The sequence below is a fragment of the Mastacembelus armatus genome, unplaced genomic scaffold, assembly GCF_900324485.2.
Source record: "Mastacembelus armatus unplaced genomic scaffold, fMasArm1.2, whole genome shotgun sequence".
Classification (NCBI taxonomy): domain Eukaryota; kingdom Metazoa; phylum Chordata; class Actinopteri; order Synbranchiformes; family Mastacembelidae; genus Mastacembelus; species Mastacembelus armatus.
In genome coordinates this window covers 456,335-477,607 of record NW_022872898.1, presented here as the reverse complement: position 1 = coordinate 477,607, position 21,273 = coordinate 456,335, and the positions used below count along the sequence as shown (strand labels likewise).

The 21,273-nt window shown below is 44.0% G+C and overlaps 3 non-coding genes across 3 annotated transcripts; 1 reads left to right on the top strand and 2 right to left on the bottom strand.

Moving 5' to 3' along the window:
* Window positions 1-649: 649 nt before the first annotated feature.
* Window positions 650-721, top strand: trnaq-uug (transfer RNA glutamine (anticodon UUG)). The gene has a single exon. It is a non-coding gene; the product is annotated as a tRNA-Gln (tRNA).
* Window positions 722-4,652: 3,931 nt separating this feature from the next.
* trnam-cau (transfer RNA methionine (anticodon CAU)) lies at window positions 4,653-4,724 on the bottom strand. The gene has a single exon. It is a non-coding gene; the product is annotated as a tRNA-Met (tRNA).
* Window positions 4,725-21,197: 16,473 nt separating this feature from the next.
* On the bottom strand, window positions 21,198-21,271 carry trnan-guu (transfer RNA asparagine (anticodon GUU)). The gene has a single exon. It is a non-coding gene; the product is annotated as a tRNA-Asn (tRNA).
* Between the last annotated feature and the right edge of the window lie 2 nt (window positions 21,272-21,273).

The window sequence follows — 21,273 nt, the reverse complement described above, 5'->3', positions numbered from 1 at the left end:
TAAGGGTTCTTTAAGACAATGACACCAACCTGTTAGATCTCAACAGTCTCAGTTTTCCCTGTGTCTTACTGCAATCCTATATGTTCCTGTTTTTTATTGTTTGTCCTCATTAGTTATAGTTTCAGACTATAACTGTTATAGATAACAGACTCTGAGCATTTGAGCAAGGAGGATGACACTTATTTTGCTGTGGTGCTGGTCTGTTTCCAGGCTGTATAAAATAACAACTGGTACAAAAGCTTGACTTCCAACTGCCTAGTTTGATTATGGATGCATATTTTTGACAAACTACAAACTACTTCTGGTAACACACAAATGCTGAGATGACATTTGTCACAACATGCTGATTTTCCAAAGTCCACTGGTGCATTTGTGTGTTACCAGAAATATCACAGACACTATGTTGTCAAAAACAAGTATCCATAATCAAACTAGGCAGTTGGAAGTCAAGCTTTTGTTCCAGATGTTATGTTATTTTATTCAGCCTGGAAACAGACCAGCACCACAGCAAAATAAGCTGTTGATTTGCTGTTAAAGGAATCTATTGTATGCCATAAAATGTATTGGAAAACAAAAAAAAAACAAAACAAAAAGAGTTCAGTGGAGTCGAGTAGCCACAGTTTCTGATGACAGCATGTGTCAATCACAGGGTCCTATGGTGTAATGGTTAGCACTCTGGGCTTTGAATCCAGTGATCTGAGTTCAACTCTCAGTGGGACCTCTTCAAGAAAAGTAGCAATAAAACATTGCTTTTCTGACACATGAGATATCAGTCAATAACCTATCAGCACAATGAGTAGTGAACAAAGGAAGTTCAGCTGCACATTCAATATGTTTCAGCTACACTGTTACATAGAAAACAGTTCTAGCTCCCAAAGAACAGAGTCTCTGAATATAGTCAGAGAATACAGGATCACACAATACAGGTAATTATCTGTAAAACACTCTTTGCAAATGGGGATACCAGTCAAAAGCTCTACCACTGAGCTATACCCGGCAAATAAAGAACACACACTAACGACCATTACTCTTCTATTGACTCTCCACAGGAGTGTGTTCTTTCACCATTTTTTTTCTATATATGAAAGAGTATCAAGCTACTACTGGACTACAAACAGCGCTATAAGCACATTTAGGTTCTTATGTTACCATTTACGTCAGAAATTGTGGCATATTTTCCTACTATATATTATGTGAAAACCAGTATGCAAGGCAAGCACTATGTCCCAATTAATAGTATGCAAAAAACAAAAAGTACCAGATGACTTACTACTTCTACTAATTCTAAAGTTCATGACAAAGCGTTGCTCACCATGACTGAGTTATCTAAGTGTTGCTTTCAGGTTGGAGTTTCTTCTAGAGATGTAGGTTCAAACCCCACTCTTTACATGGCACCTTTGTTCTAGAGCAGTGTCTGTGTTGTAGTACTGTGATATGCATCTATACCAATGTGCATCTGACTGAAAGCAAAAGAGGTAGTCCATTCAGATTGGATATTTTAAAAATATTTCTCATTATCCACAGCGGAACATAACATGCTTGCTTTAATGTTACCTTTATCCAGCATCTCTGGAAAACTCACCACATCAAGACCCATAAAATATTGACATGATCAGACATAGACGTGTCATAGAACGTTTCCATAGATTGGAAGACAGCATGAACATCAGCATTGCTACAACAGGGATCAAGCCAAGATGAGGAAGGTCTACGATCTGCAGACTGCCTTACCACTGCTGATTACCTGGATCAGGTGTGTTCTGGAAGATACCAATTCCTTTTGTCTTCTGCCATTTCCTCTCTGAGAATGTATGTAGGAATAGTTGGAAAACAAGCCAAACAGCAGCCATGGACCATGGATAGAACATCTTTGGTGTTCACCTTACTGTAGACCAAACTACAACACTTCCAGCTTGAGTAAAACTCCAACCACAAAGGGACTCAAACCCTCAATCTTCTGATCCAAAGTCAGACACTAGGCCATTGTCCATTGGCCACGTGGTCAGGCACAGGAACCCAGTAGTGGATACTGTCATGTCATTGGCTTTTGAGAGCTGGAGCTAGCCCTGTCATTGGTTGGACTTGTACAGTGTAGCCTCTGTCAGGTACACTCATCAAAGGAAGCACAGAGAGACTGTGGTGTTCACAGGTGGCACTGGATTTAAGCTCCAACCTCAAATGAGGCATGGGTTTAAATCCTACTACTACCAGCTTTTCCATTGACACTGGCAAGTCTAATAAGGCAAACATTTAGAATACTGAGTGTGCTTTGTAAACAGTAGCTGTTCAAGGCAACATCAACAAGCATGAGCTCTGTCATGTACCACTATGCAACACAAGCAACAATTACACAATTAACAGTGTTTTAACACACATAACCAGCAAACACTGAATCTATGTGGTGTGTCTTCCATTAAGATCCAAGTCATAACAAGTTAACTCTTAAGGAGAAGATTCTGAAAAAAGAAAACTTCGCAGGAACAACTTACACAATGTCAAAATTTGAGCCATCATCCAGCATCTTAGACCATTCAGCCAAATTACCAGACAAGTGTCTCTTCTCACCACCTGAGCTCATGGTTTTACATGGGTTTACCTCTAAAAGTTGAAGGAGTGTGTGTAATGAGCCAACACAGGGAAAAATAACTAAAGGAATTTAATTAAATCCAACATGTGGACAATGGCTGTTACTGAACATGTCTCATCAGCAGCAAAGGGGAAGATAAGACTGGAAATTAGTGGCTACAGCAGAGAGGGTTTCCACAGATCAAACTTTGGGTTACAGGTCCAGAGATACTCTAAGTCCACCCTAAATCTTGCAAAAAGGAGAATTAAAGAAGATGTGCAATGTGTCTTCTGGCCTCATTTTTCAACAATTCTACCTGGATCATGGGGTGTTGCTTTTGTGCTCTTTCTCCAGTCAGCCAGCATTGCTTCCATTCTTGGTACCACTCTTCAAATCAGGAGACCCCTGGTTCAAATGTTAAAGTTCCTAATAAGGTCTAACAAATGGGGCAAAAGAGCCAATCAGTTCCAAGCAAACGATGATGTCATGTGAATCTTGCAACCTTGATGTAACTACAAAATTTCAAGGAAGTTAAAATTAACCGCCTTCTGGGATACCGTTACTGAAGGTAAGTGTGAATGAATATTTATGAGGGCTGTATTTTATTTTTTGGAATATGTTTCATACAGATCATAACGTGTTTGTAATAGTATACGTTACAACATCAGGTAGTGTTAGTAGTGAGTGTTGATCATTGTGCATTACAGTGTTGGGAGAGCTACTTAGCAGAGGTAACGTTACCTTTGCAAGCTACACCCTGGATGTTGACCTACAGTAATGTTAGGGACAGATCCAGTCTGGTTTGCTAAAGCTGCTCAGAAAAGGATGTTCAAACTACTTTGTAAAACATATATCAAATTGACAATGACAAATCTGGGCATCCCTGTTTGGGCTACTGCCATCGCGACCTGGCCCCAGATAAGCAGAAGAAGCTGGATGGGTGGATGGATAATAACATTACAAAATGTCACATGTAGGACAAAATGTTACTCAGTTGAGTATAATACCAGAGACTTAAACCTTCCTAAATAAAACAATCCCATGTGGGCTTTTTACAAGGACAACATTGCACAGAATGGAAGATTTGTAGACAAGTCTGGATTTTGCCTTATCTGACTGCTATACTAAAAAAGTAAAGAAAAAATAATAAAAAGTAAAGTCAAAACATTTGTAATATCTGACTTGTACAGTTTTAAAAACTTGCACCTTTGCAAATGTGAATAGATTGAACACTGGTCTAAACAGGGGGCTTATCTTTTTACTTGTCAGAGCAGAATCTCTTGTTTAGCAGTCAACTTCAACTCCAGTTAACAAATGCATTAGTTGGCTACTGGTGCTCAGTGTGTGAGGGAATTATCTCAAGTGGTGGAGCACTTAGTTAGTCTGTAAGCAGTAGTAGGATGTAGTAGTAGGATGCCCACATTCTCCACAAATGTTTAAAGCCCAATCTCAAGACTTATATTATAATATCTGCTTTTATATTTGTACAACATGTATGTATAGTAACAACAGCTCTGAATGGAACCCCCACACCCCCAACATACTGTTTCTTCCCATCTGTGTGTCATTGTGTCAGTATCATAATCTGAAGGTCTTCTTGTTCATGTTCATCTGAAACTATGTGCAGTCATATGTATTGTGCTTTGTTTAGACAGTCAGTGGGAAACCAAAAGGAGACTAGTGAAGTCCTTTGGCACAATAACTATGTCCTTAAAGCTGGGTTTTTGGACACATCCCAATCACAGGTCAGCTGGAAGTTCTTCTAGGACTTACTTACTTTGAGCAGCAGCACTCTAACGAGGGGACCAAGTGTTTAAGGTGATGGACTCCTAATCCATTGTGCTCTGCATCGTGGGTTGGAATCCCATTCTCATCGAGGAAGCTGTTATTTGGTCTAGAATGATTATAGCAACAAGGTTAAGGTGAAGACACAAAATACACATTAAACACTGATTTCATAGTTTCCACATTAATGCAGAAGGCATGAGTAATGTGCTTGTTTAGTTCTAAGGAAGAACCAAAGAGGATTAAGAGCCCATTACACTTAACAGGTTTAACAGAGAAGTGCAGCAGCAACAATTAAGTACAGCAGAGGATGGTTTCGATCCATCGACCTCTGGGTTATGGGCCCAGCACCCTCCCGCTGCGCCACTCTGCTATTCACCTGGGTTGCGTGAGTGTGGCTTGTCATGATGTTTTGTAAAATACAACCGTACTTATTTCTAAGTCTGGATGACAGTGTTAAGTCATGACCTTGTTTATAGTATACCACATGCAACCTTGACTAGCTCAGCTGGTAAAGCCTGAGACTCTTAATCTTAGAATTGTGGGTTTCAGCCCCATGTCCAGTTGGACCAGTTTCAAAAGAGCAATTCAAAGTAACCAGCTCTTGTATATAGATATTCAAATCTATATTCCTCTGAAACAGAGGGATACAAATGCTTTAACATCACTTTTGGAATGCATGGAGCATTTCAAGGCATGTCTTGCCAGTAAATTTTCTGAGTCGTAATGAGACTAAAACTGAAGTGCTGGTGTTTGGACCTAGTGGAGCCTGTGTTGACCCTTTCCCTGAGACGTGTTCCCTCAAACTTTATGTTAAACCAACTGCTAGAAACCTGGGTGTTTTATTGGACAGTGATTTTAAACTTGATAAGCAGGTCAACTCTGTTGTCAAAGCTAGCTTTTTTCAGCTTAGGCTCTTGTCCAAAGTCAAGCTGTTTTTAACAAGAAAAGATCTTGAAAAGGTTATATATGCTTGTACTTCGAGCCGGCTTGATTATTGTACCATCCATTGATTATACCATCCCCCCTTTTGACGCATGATCCAGCCCATGTGTCAACTTTTCAAAATGAGAGAAAAAGTGTTTCAGAAGACAAGGTTTCCCATTAGGTCCCCACCAAACTTCATCCCTGTACTCAGCATCAGCCGCTTCCAGGCTTTTCTCTCCTGTGGTGAAGAGAAACTTTGCAGAGCTGAGAGGGAGAGAGGTGGAGAGTCAGAAGACAAACAGATAGTGTCAAGTGGGAGCTGCATCAGCTTTGCGGTTGCCCCTGGAAACAGAGTCATTACCCTTAGTGTGAGCTGCACATTTGCAGACAGCTATTTGTTCAGGCAACAGCAACACATCAAGAAGATCTGCAACTTTATCATAATGAAGAATAGGTTTTCCACCAGATTTTAAAAAGTGTCTGTGACACCAAACAGCACCATAGTCATGTGTTATGCCAAACACATATCTAGAACCTACCCAAATCGTTACAGATTTATCTTCTGCCAATTTACATGCTTCTGTGAGAGCCACTAACTCACCCGCCTGAGCTGAGTAGTGCGGTGGAAATGGACCAGACGTCAAAACAGAGTACGTTTCACTGTGATGTTTGGCATGTCAAGAAGAACAGTGTTGTCATGCTGCTGTAAAAGAATAGGTGTCATACAACAGTTTTTCTCATCAACGGTCTGCACAACGGGCTGAGTGGGATCAGAAAGTCCAAGTGTTGGAGCAGTTTGTAAAGCCAGCTTCATGTCAACAAATGTCTTTTCTGCTTCAGGTGTCCAGATAACAGTGTCATGTGGCTGAAGTTATTTGCCATGGATTAGTGAGCTCAATGGAGCTTCCAAAACAACATAATTAGGAATAAAATTCCTGCAATAGGAGCACATGCCCAAAAATGACATCATCTTCTTCCTTGTCTGAGGTCTAGGAAGGTTTTGAATTGCTGTCACTCTTTTGGGGGGCAGAGACTTCCCCTCTGCAGTAATCACATGACCAAGGAAAATCACTTCACGCTGTACAAACTGAAGATTTGACAAACTGACCTTGTGGCCCTCTGCAGCCGAACGCTTCAACAAAACAATTGCGTCTTCCTCACACTGCTCCCGAGTGGGTGCACACACCAAAACATCATCAACATACTGCAGCAAGGCACTGTCAGGAGACAAAACAAGACTTTCACAATAACCCTGACACAGACGAGTCCATGTCCATGTTTTCCCTTGAAACTGAAAAGCAAACCAAAATTGACTGTCCGAGTGAACAGGCACAGTAAAGAAAGCATTAGCCAGCTCAACAACTGAAAACCACTGAGCTGATGAAGGCACCCGTGAAAGAATAGTGTAAGGGTTAGGCACATTGTTGACACAAGGTTGCACAGCATCATGTATCAGGAACTTGACTCTGGAGGATGGAGAGAGTAGAGAGGAGAAGATGAACACAACATGAATTCACATAGCAATGTGTGTCTTCGGCCCTGTGATGGACTGGTGACTTATCCAGGGTGTACCACTGCCTTCCACCCGAAAGAGAGCTGGGATAGGCTCCAGCAGGTCCCGGTGACCCTGGTTAAGGAATAAGCAGGTATTGAAAATGGATGGATGGATGGAATGTGTGTATTCTGTACATGACACTTGATCTGAGTTTCATTTCATTAACACAGGGCCCACCAAGGCTTTATCTTGTCACTACCACATTTTCAGTCCTGCTGCTTCCAAAGCTGCTATATTTGTTCTGATCTAAACCTACTGCTAGATATTGAGAAAAATACACTACTGTTAAAAAACACTGTAACTCTGTCCCTGACTATTAGTTGGTTTCAGTGTCCACTGGCAAAAGGCTCAGTCCTAATTTACTAAGCACTGAATCCTGAGGTGTATTCACAGACATACTGCAGCTGGTTTCTTAATTCTTTGCAGTGCAATATATGTAGTGGATGATCCGGTCCCGGTGTGCACCACCGCCGTTATCAATATTCTTGCGATTGCGAAGCTGCCGGTGTGCTGTCGTGTAAGAATGGCACCGACACGGGATTGCTCTCAATCTGGTACAAAAGACAAACACACAGTTTCCTTCAAACGTGTGTTGTAACTGCGACTTGGGTCACCAACCAGACATCACTTGCTTTGCTGGAGGTAGTGCAGAATGCCTGTAGGACCTTTGTACATGCAGTTACATATAACAACCAGCAGGCGGCTCTATTTCCCAAATTCAGCACATGGGTGAAATTCATTATATTTTCATCTCTGTTACACCCACCCCTGCTGAATTTCAGCCAAAACAAGAAAGTAAAAAAAAAAAAAGATCACCATAGCAGGTTGCAAGAATCATGAATTCACGTGACAAGGCCATACAACAGTCCAACAAAAAAAAGTATCCCCCCCCCAAAGGGATGAAGTGGAGAGGAAGTTGCGCCTTCTTCCTCACCAACAACTGGAAGTAGGATGCAGCCTACATCCTACATAGGCCACGTCCCAAAACACACACAAAAAAAAAAAAAATATATACATATATGGTCCCACAACCCTATACTGTGCTATGGTGATGCAATTACTTGTAGCAAATCAAACCACCGGTGCATCAAAAAGAATGAACATATAGAACATGGCCAAAGACGCCATCATTTACTTGAACACTCGGAAAACCGACCAAGAAACTTTGTCAAACAGCTGGCTAGCATCATTTACAACAGCTTTGTTGGACATAACATGTAATAACCGATTCACTGGTTTGATCACCCGCCCAACACGTGTTCTAACTGTATAGACAGTACTTGCATTAGAATGAAAGCCAGGTGCATATGTAATGTCAGACTGAGTGGCATCTGAGGCCTGTGTGTGCACACTATGAGTGTCTGCAAAAGTAGCATGCGTGCTGTCCCGCTCACAGCCTAACTCACTCTGCGACACGAGTGATTCTTCACTTGCTTCCTCAGCAACAATACTAACATCTCTGGCAGTTACATCCACTCCAGAAATATCATTTGGTGCATCTGACAGGCAACTGATCCATTCTTGGGTCCTTGATCTTGGGTCCTTAGTACAACCAACTGAGTCCAGGACATCGGAATCCGTAACATCAGGTCGAGCACATGAGGATACAAGTGTGCAGTCCGATAGATCGTCCCTTTCCAGCGGCAGAAAGTTCACAAGCATCAATAGGTTGCGGTGCACGACTCTGTCTTGACCAGTTAAAGGGTCCCTTATCCGATATGTGTGGGTGGAAGGGTTCACAGCTACAACAGAGTACACCGTAGATTCCCATCTGTCAGCTGTTTTACGTTTCCCTCTTTCACGTTTGTTCGAGACCAAAACACGGTCACCCACTCCCTCTGCCTTTGGTATGACGATCGTAGAGTCCAGCCTGGCGATTTTTTTCTTTGTCAGCATGACTCTGAGCTAGGGCCATGGCTTCCTGGAGGTCTTTGGTCAAGGATAGCACATAGCTGTCATAACTGCAGACTTCAGGATCCCTGAGAATGTTTCTAAACAGGATGTCAACCGGCAGGCGGGGGACTCTACCATACATCAGGTAAAACGGGGCGTACCCCGTGGTCTCATGAACCGTACAGTTATACATGAAAGTCAGCGTTTGAAGGTGCTTAGGCCAGTTGCGTTTGGTATCAGGTGGCAGGACGCGGATCATGTTACCTAGTGTCCTGTTGAAGCGCTCAACACTACCGTTGCCCATTGGGTGGTACGGAGTTGTGTGAGACTTCTTCACTCCAGCAACTTTCAGCAGTTCACTTATAAGCTTACTCTCAAAGGAAGGACCTTGGTCTGAGTGAATCCTCTCAGGGAATCCATATACACAGAAAAATTTGTCCCACAACTGCTTAGCCACCTGTCTAGCTGACTGATCACGGCAGGGAAAGGCTTGTGCGAGCCGTGTAAAATGGTCAGTCACAACCAGCACGTCAACTGACTTGTTATTGGCATCCTCAGCAGTCCAGAAATCTATGCACACAATCTCCAAGGGTGCAGAAGTTCTGATGCTCTCCAATGGCGCTCTCCCCTCTGGATCAGGAGACTTGCCGATGACACACCTTGGGCACTGGCGGACATAGTCTCTGACGTCACGGTCTATGTGGGGCCAGAAAAATCTCTGACGGGCGATGGACAAACTCCTAGACTGCCCCTGATGACCAGCACCATCGTGAATGCCTTTCAAGACTTCAGACTTGAGAGAATCAGGAACCACAAACTGGTAGCGTCTCTTACGGGTTGCTTGGTCTTTGGATAGCCTGTAGAGAATACCACTAGATGTCGTCAACTTCTCCCAGTGCTTAAGGTACCTTAAGGCCATGACAGGCTCATTTGGCTTTTCTCTCCTGGAAGGGCGACGACCACGTGCCACATAGTACAGCACACGTGAAAGGACAGGATCACTCAGCTGCTTCTCGCACAACTCGCTTTCAGAGAAAACAGGTAGGTCAGGCTCAGATGGAGGGATCAGCTGGGGAAAATGTTCCAGCGTATTGACAGCACGTAACCTGGCAACTGAATCCCACGCACTGTGTGTTTCAAGAATGGCAGAGACATCATCTTTACAGAAGGACTGGCACATCACACAATCTGGCACGTAGGACAACACTTCTGTGCTACCGGATTTGGCGTTAGAGAGCCGGAAAGCGTCCTGGACAGAATCAGAGGAAACTGGATGGGCCTCCGCAAGAAGCTGGTTGTAGGGGCATTGCAACAACCGCATACCAACATTGGACTTGACAAAGGGCCGGCGACTGAGGGTGTCTGCAACAACGTTCCTCGGGCCAGGAATGTACGTTATGTCAAACACATACGAAGCCAGCTTGGCCACCCATCTCTGCTCACAGGCGTCAAGACGCGGCTTTGTCAGGATGTGCGTGAGAGGGTTGTTATCAGTCCAAACCGTGAAGACATGCCCCTTGAGCCAGTGGCAGAATTTGTCACACACAGACCACTTCAATGCCAGAAATTCGAGACGATGGGCGGGGTACTTTTTCTGGGCCCTTGTAAGGGATTTGCTTGCAAATGCTACTGGTCGAGCCACGCTCTCACCTTCCTGAACCTGCGAGAGAACTGCACCTAGTCCCTCTAGCGAAGCATCAGTAGACAGTATGAAGGGGCGGTTGAAGTCCGGGTGAGCCAGAACCACTGAGTTGACCAATGCTGCCTTGAGGTCCTCGAACGCACGCTGGCGTACATCTGTCCAGTCAGCTGGAGTCAACTTGCGCGGCTGGACTTTACGGTTGGCGTGCAACTTCGACTTGCGTTTTTGCTTTCCACCAGCTAGGAGGTCAAAAAGTGGTCTGGCCATGGATGAGTAGTCTGGGATGAAGTGTTGGTAATAATTGACCATCCCGAGAAAGGACCTGAGCCGGGACTGCGATGGAGTAACACCATCTGGTTCCATGAGGTCCGCTGAGCTCATGTTACTGACGGCCTCGACTTTGGCGGGGTCAGTTGACACGCCTGATCCATCAATAATGTGCCCCAGAAACTTTACAGACCTCTTGAGCAGCCAGCACTTCTTTGGGGCCAGTTTCAGGGTGTGGAAGCGGAGGCGACTGAACACCATCTCCAACCTTTCTAGAGCCACTTCCTCTGATGGAGCAAACACCAGCAGATCATCAAGGTAAACCAGCAGACTGAGAAAGTTCTGGTCACCGAAAATGGACGTCATCATTCTCATGAAGCTGGCCGGGCTGTTGCATAAGCCCTGAGGAAGGCGGTTATACTCATACAGTCCCATGGGTGTAGTGAACGCTGAGTACTTGCGGTCATCTTCGTGCAGTGGCATGTTGTAAAATCCGGATGTTAGGTCCATAGTGCTAAAGAATGCATTCCCACCCAGGGCAGCTAAGCAGTCAGCTTGGTGCGGTAAGGGATGGGCATCCTTTAAGGTCCGTCTGTTTAGCCATCGGAAGTCAGTGCACACTCGCAAGTGTCCATTTTTCTTCCACACAAGCACGAGAGGAGACGCGAACTCGCTGGTGGACTTGCGAATAATGTCCTTCTCCTCCATCTCAGTCAGAACTTGGCGGAGCTTTAGGTACTCAGCAGGAGGTACACGGCGATAGGGTAACCGGAAGGGTCTCTCATCAGTGAGCCGAATCCTGTGCACAAACCCTTTTGCCTCTCCACAGTCCAGGTGGTGTTGAGAGAAAACGTCCTTAAACTTTATTACAAGGTCAGCCAACTTTGTGCGCCAGTTCTCCGACACATCACAGGACTTCAGGTCAAGATCCCCTAGGCCAGCTTGCTGAAGCCTCTCCAGAACGTCACTGCTGTTCACCAAACCAGAAGCTTCAGAAGTCTGGGCAGAGGCGACCTGGTTCGCACACTTGATCTGCGGCTCCTCCAAATCCTCCAGAGCAAGGCAAGTGTAGAGGTCTGCCAGCTTTGCATTTCTACGTATGGCAATAGACTGATTAGTGGCGTTTAGGATCTTTAAAGGGACCCACCTGTCCCCCCACAGAGGTGTGACTACTCTAGCCACCAAGATGCCCCTGGGCGCGGAGCGAGAAGAAGTAGGCTCAGACATGACGGTACTGCCGGGTGATAGTTTGGTGCTCCTAGGGAGCCGACCCCACACCAGATACTCTGTGCCGGCTTCCAAAGTGACAGCTCTGTTACATCTCACAGTGCCAACTTTACATGGAACATCCACACCCGACCAACGATCCAGGCCAGCAAGCAAGGAGAGGAACTGCTCCAGTTCTGGGTCACTCGCATGAGTTGAGGACACAGCTTCCCAGTAGGAAGAATCTTCCTTAAACCGGTGCAGTAAATGCCTGATGACGTTGGAGCCCACCAGCAGGTCATCTTGTTGGTTTTCGACAACAAAGGTAGGTACAGACAACCTGCATCCATAGATTTCCATCTCAAGCATCACAACTGAAGTAGGCTTTACACGAACACCACCACATCCAATGAAAACCACAGTAGTTGGTTCTCGATGGGACAGACTAATCCCAGAATCCATTAGTGTCTGCAGAGCTGAACAGGCCACAGAACAGGCCATTGAGCCGCTGTCAAGCATGGCACCAAGAGTCACAGTATTTTCAACTTTGACAAGCGTATAAAAGAGGCTGTCACTGCTTCTCACTGTTTGTGTGTTCTGTACAACAACTGTCTCAGTGTCACTAGAAGCTCTAGTATTATGGTACAGTTTAGCACCATCAGCATTGTGGGAGTTTACATCACCACCTGTGCGGCCTCCCTCCAGGCACAGGCCACTTAGTTTCCCTGTACATTGTCCATGGGGGTAGTTTTGGTTGGGCAGGAGGGCCTTGTGTGGCCAGGACTGAAACATGTGAAGCAGAGGCGGTTTGAACGGCAGTGGGACTCAGTGGTGTGGCCGCTATCACCGCATACACAACAATCCTTTACAACATCTCTGGCTTGTCCTCTAGTTCGACTATGACGTGCAGGAGACCTCCTGTCATTCACCTGAACTTTATTGAGAAGTTCTCTGAGCATCGACATCATCTCAGTCAGAATAGCACCATCCTGCTGTTGTCCTATTGGCTGTTGACTTTGAGACACAGGAGTAGAAGGCGGGAAATGGCACTGCATTTGTGTAGACTGGGTCTGTTGCATTACTGGCTGTGACGAGGGAACCGGAGCAGTGGACAGCTGCTGGTTCTGTACCAACACAGGAACACTGGAGAGGGCCAGAGCCTCTGCGACAGACTGTGTAATAGGAGAAAATATGTCATTATTAGGCACAGACATAGCACATGAGTTTTGGGACTGAATATGTGCTTCATAGCAAAGTAGTGGGGTAACACTCAGCTTCGGCACTGCAGCTTTACTGTCAGACACTCGTTCTCTCTGATATTCATCGAGTCTCTCCTGAATGTCTTTAGATGTCCACTCATGTATTTGTTTGTATTTGAACACTGATGCAAGCTCGGGATCAGGGCAATGCTTAACAAACATTTTTGCAATCTCTTCTCCCATACCTTCAATGCACCTGTCTTGCCGCCTCAAACCCTCCTCAGCCATGTCTGCTGCTTTATTGAGACGAATCCAGTAGTCAACCGCATTCTCTCGCTGGTGTGGCAGTGTTGAGTAGAAGTCTTGTAGTGGCAGGCACGAGGAAGTAATACTGAAGTACTGTATCAGTATGTTGTATATAGTGTCTGGGGTGCATGTGGTTCTAAGTGCAGGATTACTTCTCAAACCAATCTTAACCACATCTCTGGCTTTCCCCATCAACTTCCCCATTACCTCATCAGTTTGCATGGCAACATCATAGTTGCGACTCTTAAGATAACATCTCATCAACTCAACCCACTCAATAACACTGTATTTGTCAGTACTGTCACCCCTGAAAATAACAGGCTCTCTTTCAGACCTAACAATGACATTAAACTGTGAACTTTCAATAAGTGGATTGGTACTAGCACTTGAAACACTGACCTGGTTGTTAGAATGACTACCACAACGATCATCGTTGCCCACAATACCCGATGATATCAGTTTTGTTGAAATAGACTCCCCAATCTGCGAGCCTAATTGATAGATCATGTCGCACTCAGCTGGATCCTGAACTGATCCCAGACCCCTATCACCAGCAGGTAACATCGGCGAAGCCCCCAAGTCCCTCCCAACAGCACTATTGGACTGAATGGTAACTCCCATCACACCTCGACCCCTACCAAAAGTGAAGTGACCTACAGAAGATTCACCACTTGGCTGGAACCTCTCGGCCATCTTGAGAAGAAGGACAGCAGTGTAATAAAACAACAACAAAGAAAAAAAAAAAACTGTAATTAATGGCTCAGGCAATATTGCAGTTTATCCCTTTTGAACCAGTGAGACCAACAGTCCCAAACATAATGACAGGCAGTGAAGACTTGAGTAGACCAGTTGTAGACCACGCTGCAACCACGGCCGATCAGCATCAAGCAGACCAAGGACCACGGAGTCACGGCACCACTGTAGTGGATGATCCGGTCCCGGTGTGCACCGCCGCCGTTATCAATATTCTTGCGATTGCGAAGCTGCCGGTGTGCTGTCGTGTAAGAATGGCACCGACACGGGATTGCTCTCAATCTGGTACAAAAGACAAACACACAGTTTCCTTCAAACGTGTGTTGTAACTGCGACTTGGGTCACCAAACAGACATCACTTGCTTTGCTGGAGGTAGTGCAGAATGCCTGTAGGACCTCTGTACATGCAGTTACAGATAACAACCAGCAGGCGGCTCTATTTCCCAAATTCAGCACATGGGTGAAATTCATTATATTTTCATCTCTGTTACATATATCAAAGTATTTTCCACCGCTTTCAACTTACCTGTCACTCAATCCCATGGAGGATGTTGAAGCAAACTCAATGCTAATGTGGAAATATGACAAAAGGACAAACACAAAAGTGTCTGTGTGTGTTTCAGAGGATGAAAGATGATGAAGTCATCAGCTCTCCCAGATTCCTCTTACTTTGTGACGTCACATGTGACGTCACATCCTGTCCACAATGTTTGGAGTGGAGCTCCTCCCACATTGACACAGACCATCAATGTAACGTATAATACGTCACATAAATAGTAGTTTATATTACATATGTACAACAGTTGTATGTCGTTCGACTGCTTATTCAGCGTTTAGTAATTTTGTTGATAGAACAGGCTGCCATTATGGTATAGTATTGTTTGTGTACTTTTGCTGTAGCATTTTGAAGGTAATAACTACTGTATGGTAGTTAATGTCCAAAGGGAAAATTCAGTTGGTTTTGTATGTAAACTAATGGATAATGAAAGTAGCCATTAACAGTCCAGCTCATGTTGGTGAGTCCTCTGCCATTAGCTAAGGTGTTTTAGAGCCTGATGGCAGTGAGGATGAATCGTGTGTGGTTCAGTCCTGCAGCACAGTGAGATGAGTCGTCCTCTTTAGGTGCTTCTTTGCTCCTTCAGGGTGTTGTGAATGGGATGATCAGGATGGTCTCTACCTGAGTCTGAAAAGACTAGAAAGTCACAAAAGCATCTGATTCTGAAGACAAAGAGCTGAATAAAACTATATATAGTTTAACTGCCTTATTGGGAATATTTGAAATGAAGACATCAAATGAACGAAGCTGAACCAGACCAGCTGCAGATCGGTCCCGCGAGTAAAGGATGCAATGGTCACATTTCATCCAGAGGTTTTAGCTCACCTGAACAGAGCCACGCTCATCTGATTGTCATCCTCGGTAGGAAACACATAGTAAAACGCTAATCTGACATGTTTTTCTAATGAATTCAATGCGGAACTATATCCGCTGGTCAGCAGCTTTACGCACGGTCTCTTTCACTGTCTTTTTGAAGAGGATTAAACGTCTTTTGAAAAATACAGGATGATAAGGATCATTGAATTATCATTAGCTACTGTGTTTTTCCTTTCGGTGGAGAAACATGGAACAGCGTAAACGACACGGTCTCTGACTGACGTGTGTAATAAAAATCCAGGGCAGAAGTGTTGTGATAAGTTCAAAATGCGGCGTTACAGTGAGGGGCTTGTTGGTCGACCACCTGCGCGCCCTGGACCAAAGCGTCTACCAACAGGACGTGTTGACATGAAAAACCAAACAGCGACATCTTGTGGGAGCGGGTAATGGGAAAAAACAAACAAAAAAAAACATAGTAGGATCCTTTAAAAGTAGCAGAACCACTCCACTGCATGTAAAAGTCCTGAATTAAAATCCTGCTTAACAAATTGTACCTAGAGTAAAAAGCAATAGTACTAACGGAGGAAAAATGGTCCCTTAGAATTGTTTAATATATCTGCAGACATGCATCAGATTCTACAAGATTACATATGTCTGAAGTTTCACAGGACAGGAAGGTGATGAATACTAGTTTGAGAAGTAACTACAGTTGTCAGATGTGGTGCAGTAAAAAGCCCAATATTCTTGGTGGCCAAGAGCTAAATTAGAAATTCTCTGGTAAATAAGAACCTATGAGTGTGGGATAGAAATCTCAGCCAAAGAAAAACAGGACTTCTGAACTCAAGTTGCATGTTTATTACCAACACTGAACTAGACAATTACACACTAACTCAATTCACAGGAATTCAGCTGACAACATAATGGCACCATTTCAAATATTTAAAACAACGCTTCAACCTGTACATTTGACGCCAATCAGTTCTTCAGAGCCATTACTGTCGTCACCACTAGATGGAAAATTAAACGAACACACCCAAACTGAGTGTAGAACAGCTATAGCTATATATACTGTTAGATATATGGCAGCCAAGGTGCAAACATCTGACACTCAGAATAGGAGGAATGTGCTTCATCCAGATTAATCAAGGCAACGTGTCTGTTTGTATGGTTTCATTTCTACATCTGATTTAGTTTAATGTAACTGGAAACGCAAACAATTTATTGTGTCTTGTTAGGAATCTGTGAAGAAACAGCTTTTGAAAAGGCTTCAGAATGTGACAACCCCCAAAAAGAAACAGGGAGCGACCCCTTCAAGAAAGAGGCCACGAAGCCTTAGTTTTCAGAGCAGCCAGGAGATGTCTACTGATGAGACTGACGAGTCCACTTCCTCAGCTTTCATCTGGGAGAGATCACCACATTCTAGATGCAGTACCTCAGAGGTTGAAGGGTTGGATGGTAAGTACAGAAATTCCAATAGTAGATAGTGTTTCTGTATAAATGTAGCTTCTGCTGCGACTCTAAAGAAGAGACTAGAAACAAAGTGACAGTTTAGACTGTTTCCTATAAAACAACAGGTTGCTATTGGGGGAATGATGTACATCTGTCTCTTTAATAAGTTCAACAATATGATCATGCTGTTTTATTTCTTTATTTTTATTTTAACACTCTGAAATAGGAAATTAACACTTTATATCTAGAAAAATAGTCACTGCAGGTGTATGTGTAATAATGCCTTAGCCAAATTCTTTTGCAATAACGTAAAAGTGCCACAAAATTGTATGGGCCAGGATAATAGTTTGCCAGAATTGTTCAATATGTGTATACATTCCCTCTTGAGTTTGACTTTCAAGATAAAGTGGTAGTGGTGTAGACTGACCACATAAAGTCAGTATGTTGTCTACTGTTGATGTCAGTTATACCCTACAGAGAATTGAGGCTCACCAGTCGACCTAACATGCATGTCTTTGGACTGAAGTACCTCGAGTAAACCCACACAAGCATGGGGAGAACATGTATATTATTTACAATTTATAATGATTTGTACCAACACATTTATAATAAATAATCTTTGAATGCCCAATATGAGCATTCACAACAAGGATGGGATTCAAAGCCATGTGTGCAGAGCACAATGGATTAGCAGTCCATCACCTTAACCACTCAGTCACCTCATCACATTCCCCCAAATGTTTAAAGTAGATGATCTGTGCAGAATTACCAGAAGAATTTCCAGGTTTACTGCAACAGTAACTCTAATGTCTAATTCCAGTCTAATGTTACTGCACTGATTCATAATCTGTCACCATGGAACCACCGTATGAAAATAATTCAGGTTAAACTGAGCTCTGCCCTGTAACTATGATCAATTTAATCACCTGCATAAGACAGAAATCTTAATATTAACTGCTCGACATAGATGTCCAGACAGGGTCTTATTACAGTCTCTCGACGCAAAATTCTGTGAAGCAATTGTGCTTCTGCACCAATGGGTTCCTCAACAAAAGGGCACACCAGGTCTCCTGCCTCTTCTTCAGTCTGAATACCCAGGACTCAGGAAGAACTCGGTTTATAAAACATGCCAGCGAGCAGGTTTGGGTTACAGAGTGAGTTACCACGGTAACTGACTCAGAGTCAATCTGAACACGCTTTGTGAAACCAAAAACCCTGAGTATCCCTCATCTCAGAGTTAATACATTCTGGGTTTTCACTAAACCCACTTTCTGAAACAGGCCCCAGTTCTCTGTGCTACACTGAACCATAACCTAACCTCTGTTACTATGGAAACACTATCTGAAGGGGGAACTGACATCAAAACAATAATGACAGTACACTGTGTTTGTTGGTTCCCTCTCATTCAAATGAGACATGATGTCAACATTAACCTAACCTAACTGGAACACACACAGCAACACAGTTTTTTCAGTCCTCAAAGTCCACTAAGGCAAGAAGACATAAATGTAGTGCATTTTTGAATAGCAGATCACTGTTAAGAGGATTCCAACCTTTGCAGGGAGACCCCAATGAATTTCAAGCCCATCACCTTAACCGCTTGGCCACAACAACTTGCACATGTAACTACTGAATTTGAGATATTTAAAACAAAAACATGTCTTGTTTAAAGTATTTTTAAAAAGTAATATTTAATATTGGTGCTGTGATGGACTGGTGACCTGTCCAGGATGAAGCCTTTTTGATTTTCTTTATTTCAACATTTTAAGTAGGAATAAGTGGGTATGGATAATGGATGGATGTTTTATTCCAGTCGTAAAACTAATCACAGTTATAGGGCTGAGCTCAGTTGCATCAGTGTCACACTTGAATTATGTTCATATGGTTGTTCCATGGTGACAGTTTATGAATCAGTGCAGTAACATTAGACTGTAAGTAGACTGTTACTATTGCAGAATAGTATTTATACTAAAGTCTCCAGTAAAAATGTATCTGTGTAATAAAGTGCTATGTCATTTGCTGATGACGTTAAATCTTTTGTGATCCCATTTATAGACCACTGTGAAATGAAATACAACTGCAAAATAATGAGCTAACTGCTAACTGAGGTGAGCTGACTGCAACAGTCATCCAGGCCAGGTAGCTCCTTCGGCAACAACAGAGAGTTGTTAAAAGTGATGTTGTAATTCTGGGCTTTACATGGTTAAATTCATTCTTGTAGTGGTCTTGGTGAATAAAATATGGGTCCTGGTTCTTGTTTATCATCCTGCTGCTGTAGTGGTCCTGGTCCCAGAGGCCAGTGGATCGAAACCATCCTTTGCTATACCTTTAGATTATGATACTGACACAATGACACAGTTGGGAAGAAACGGTGTGTTGGGGATGTGGGGGTTCCATTCAGAGCTGATGTTACTATAGCTTTACTTCAAACCCAAGTGTCAAAAAACTTCATTATTGACTAATCAGCCATAAAATTACCTATAACATCTATTCTACTACAACCAAGTGTTTATATACTATGTTAACATTACTAAGAATCTCAAGGTTGAGTCAGCTGTGGAGCTGTGTGAAGTCCCTGCATGCTTCAAACGCTCCACCATCATTCCCATCCCCAAGAAGCGAAAAATCACGGGACTCAATGACTACAGACCAGTGGCTCTGACATCTGTGGTCATGAAGTCTTTTGAAAGACTGGTGTTGGCCCACCTGAAGAACGTCACTGGACCTTTCCTGGACCCCCTGCAGTTTACCTACCGATCCAATCAGTCCGTGGATGATGCAGTCAATATGGGGCTGCACTACATCTTGCAACTTCTGGACAAACCAGGGACTTATGTAAGGATTCTGTTTGTGGACTTCAGCTTGGCATTCAACACCATCATCCCATCACTCCTCCAGAATAAACTCTCCCAGCTCTCCGTTCCTGACTCACCTGTAAGTGGATTACAAGCTTCCTGAAGGATAGGCAACAGCTAGTGAGGATGGGGAAATTTACTTCTGGCTCCCGCATCACCAGCACCGGCGCCCCCCAGGGGTGTGTTCTCTCCCCACTGCTCTTCTCCCTCTACACAAACAACTGCACCTCCCATGACTCCTCTGTGAAACTCCTGAAGTTTGCAGATGACACCACTGTCATTGGTCTCATCCAGGATGGTGAAGAGTCTGTATACAGACAGGAGGTGGAGCAGCTGGCTTGCTGGTGCAGTCACAACAACTTGGAGCTAAACACGCTCAAAACAGTGGAGATGGCTGTGGACTTCAGGAGAAATGCCCCCACCCACCCCCCTCTCACCATTATGAACAGCACTGTGGCACTAGTGGAGTCATTCAGGTTACTGGGCACCACCATCTCTCAGGACCTGAAGTGGAACTTCCACATCGACTCTATCATGAAGAAGGCCCAGCAGAGGTTGTACTTCCTGCGCCAGCTGAAGAAGTTCAACCTTCCACAGACACTGCTGACCCAGTTCTACTCAGCAGTCATCAAGTCTGTCCTGTGCTCCTCCATCACTGTCTGGTTTAGTTCCGCCTCTAAATCAGACATCCTAAGACTTCAGAGAACAGTTCGGACTGCTGAGAAGATCATCGGTGTTCCCCTACCCACCCTCCAAGACCTGTTCACCTCCAGAGTGAGAAAAAGAGCTCAGAAAATCACTCTGGATGCCACCCACCCGAGCCACCACCTCTTCCAGCTCTTACCCTCTGGACGGCGGTTCAGAGCTCCAAACATCAAGACAGCCCGGCACAAAGGAAGCTTCTTCCCTCAGGCCATCCAACTCTTAAACTCATAGCTCTCCACCATCCCCTCCTACCACCTGCACTATGCACTTTGTCACTGGCACCTTTTGCTCTTTGCACACCACCTAGTTCCCCTTACATTCTGTCTTCAGGTTATCTGTGCATTTGTTTCTGTAGCATTTATGTTTATTGTTTTTACACCTTGTAGCATTTGTATCTATGTCTGTTTGCACTGGAGTACCCCCCCGTACCTAAACAAATTCCTTGTGTGTGTGTGCTCACACACTTGGCAATAAAGCTCATTCTGAATTGTGACTTTTTCCCTCAGACAAATACCACAGTGCCCTTTTCTGTAAAGCTTTGAGACTAACTGAATAGATACGCATGCTGCCATGACAAAGTACAGCCAACCTGGTGGAGCTCAAACCACACACTGGAATGACTTCAATACTTCACCATCAAAGCTGTGCTATTTCCTTGTAGGTATGGCTTCTTGACTTTTATCTCATTGGGGGGCAGACAAATCACCAGAAGGAAAACATCCCTGGGTGGACTTGAACCACCAACCTTTCGATTAACAGCCGAATGCGCTGACCTATTACGCCACAGAGACTG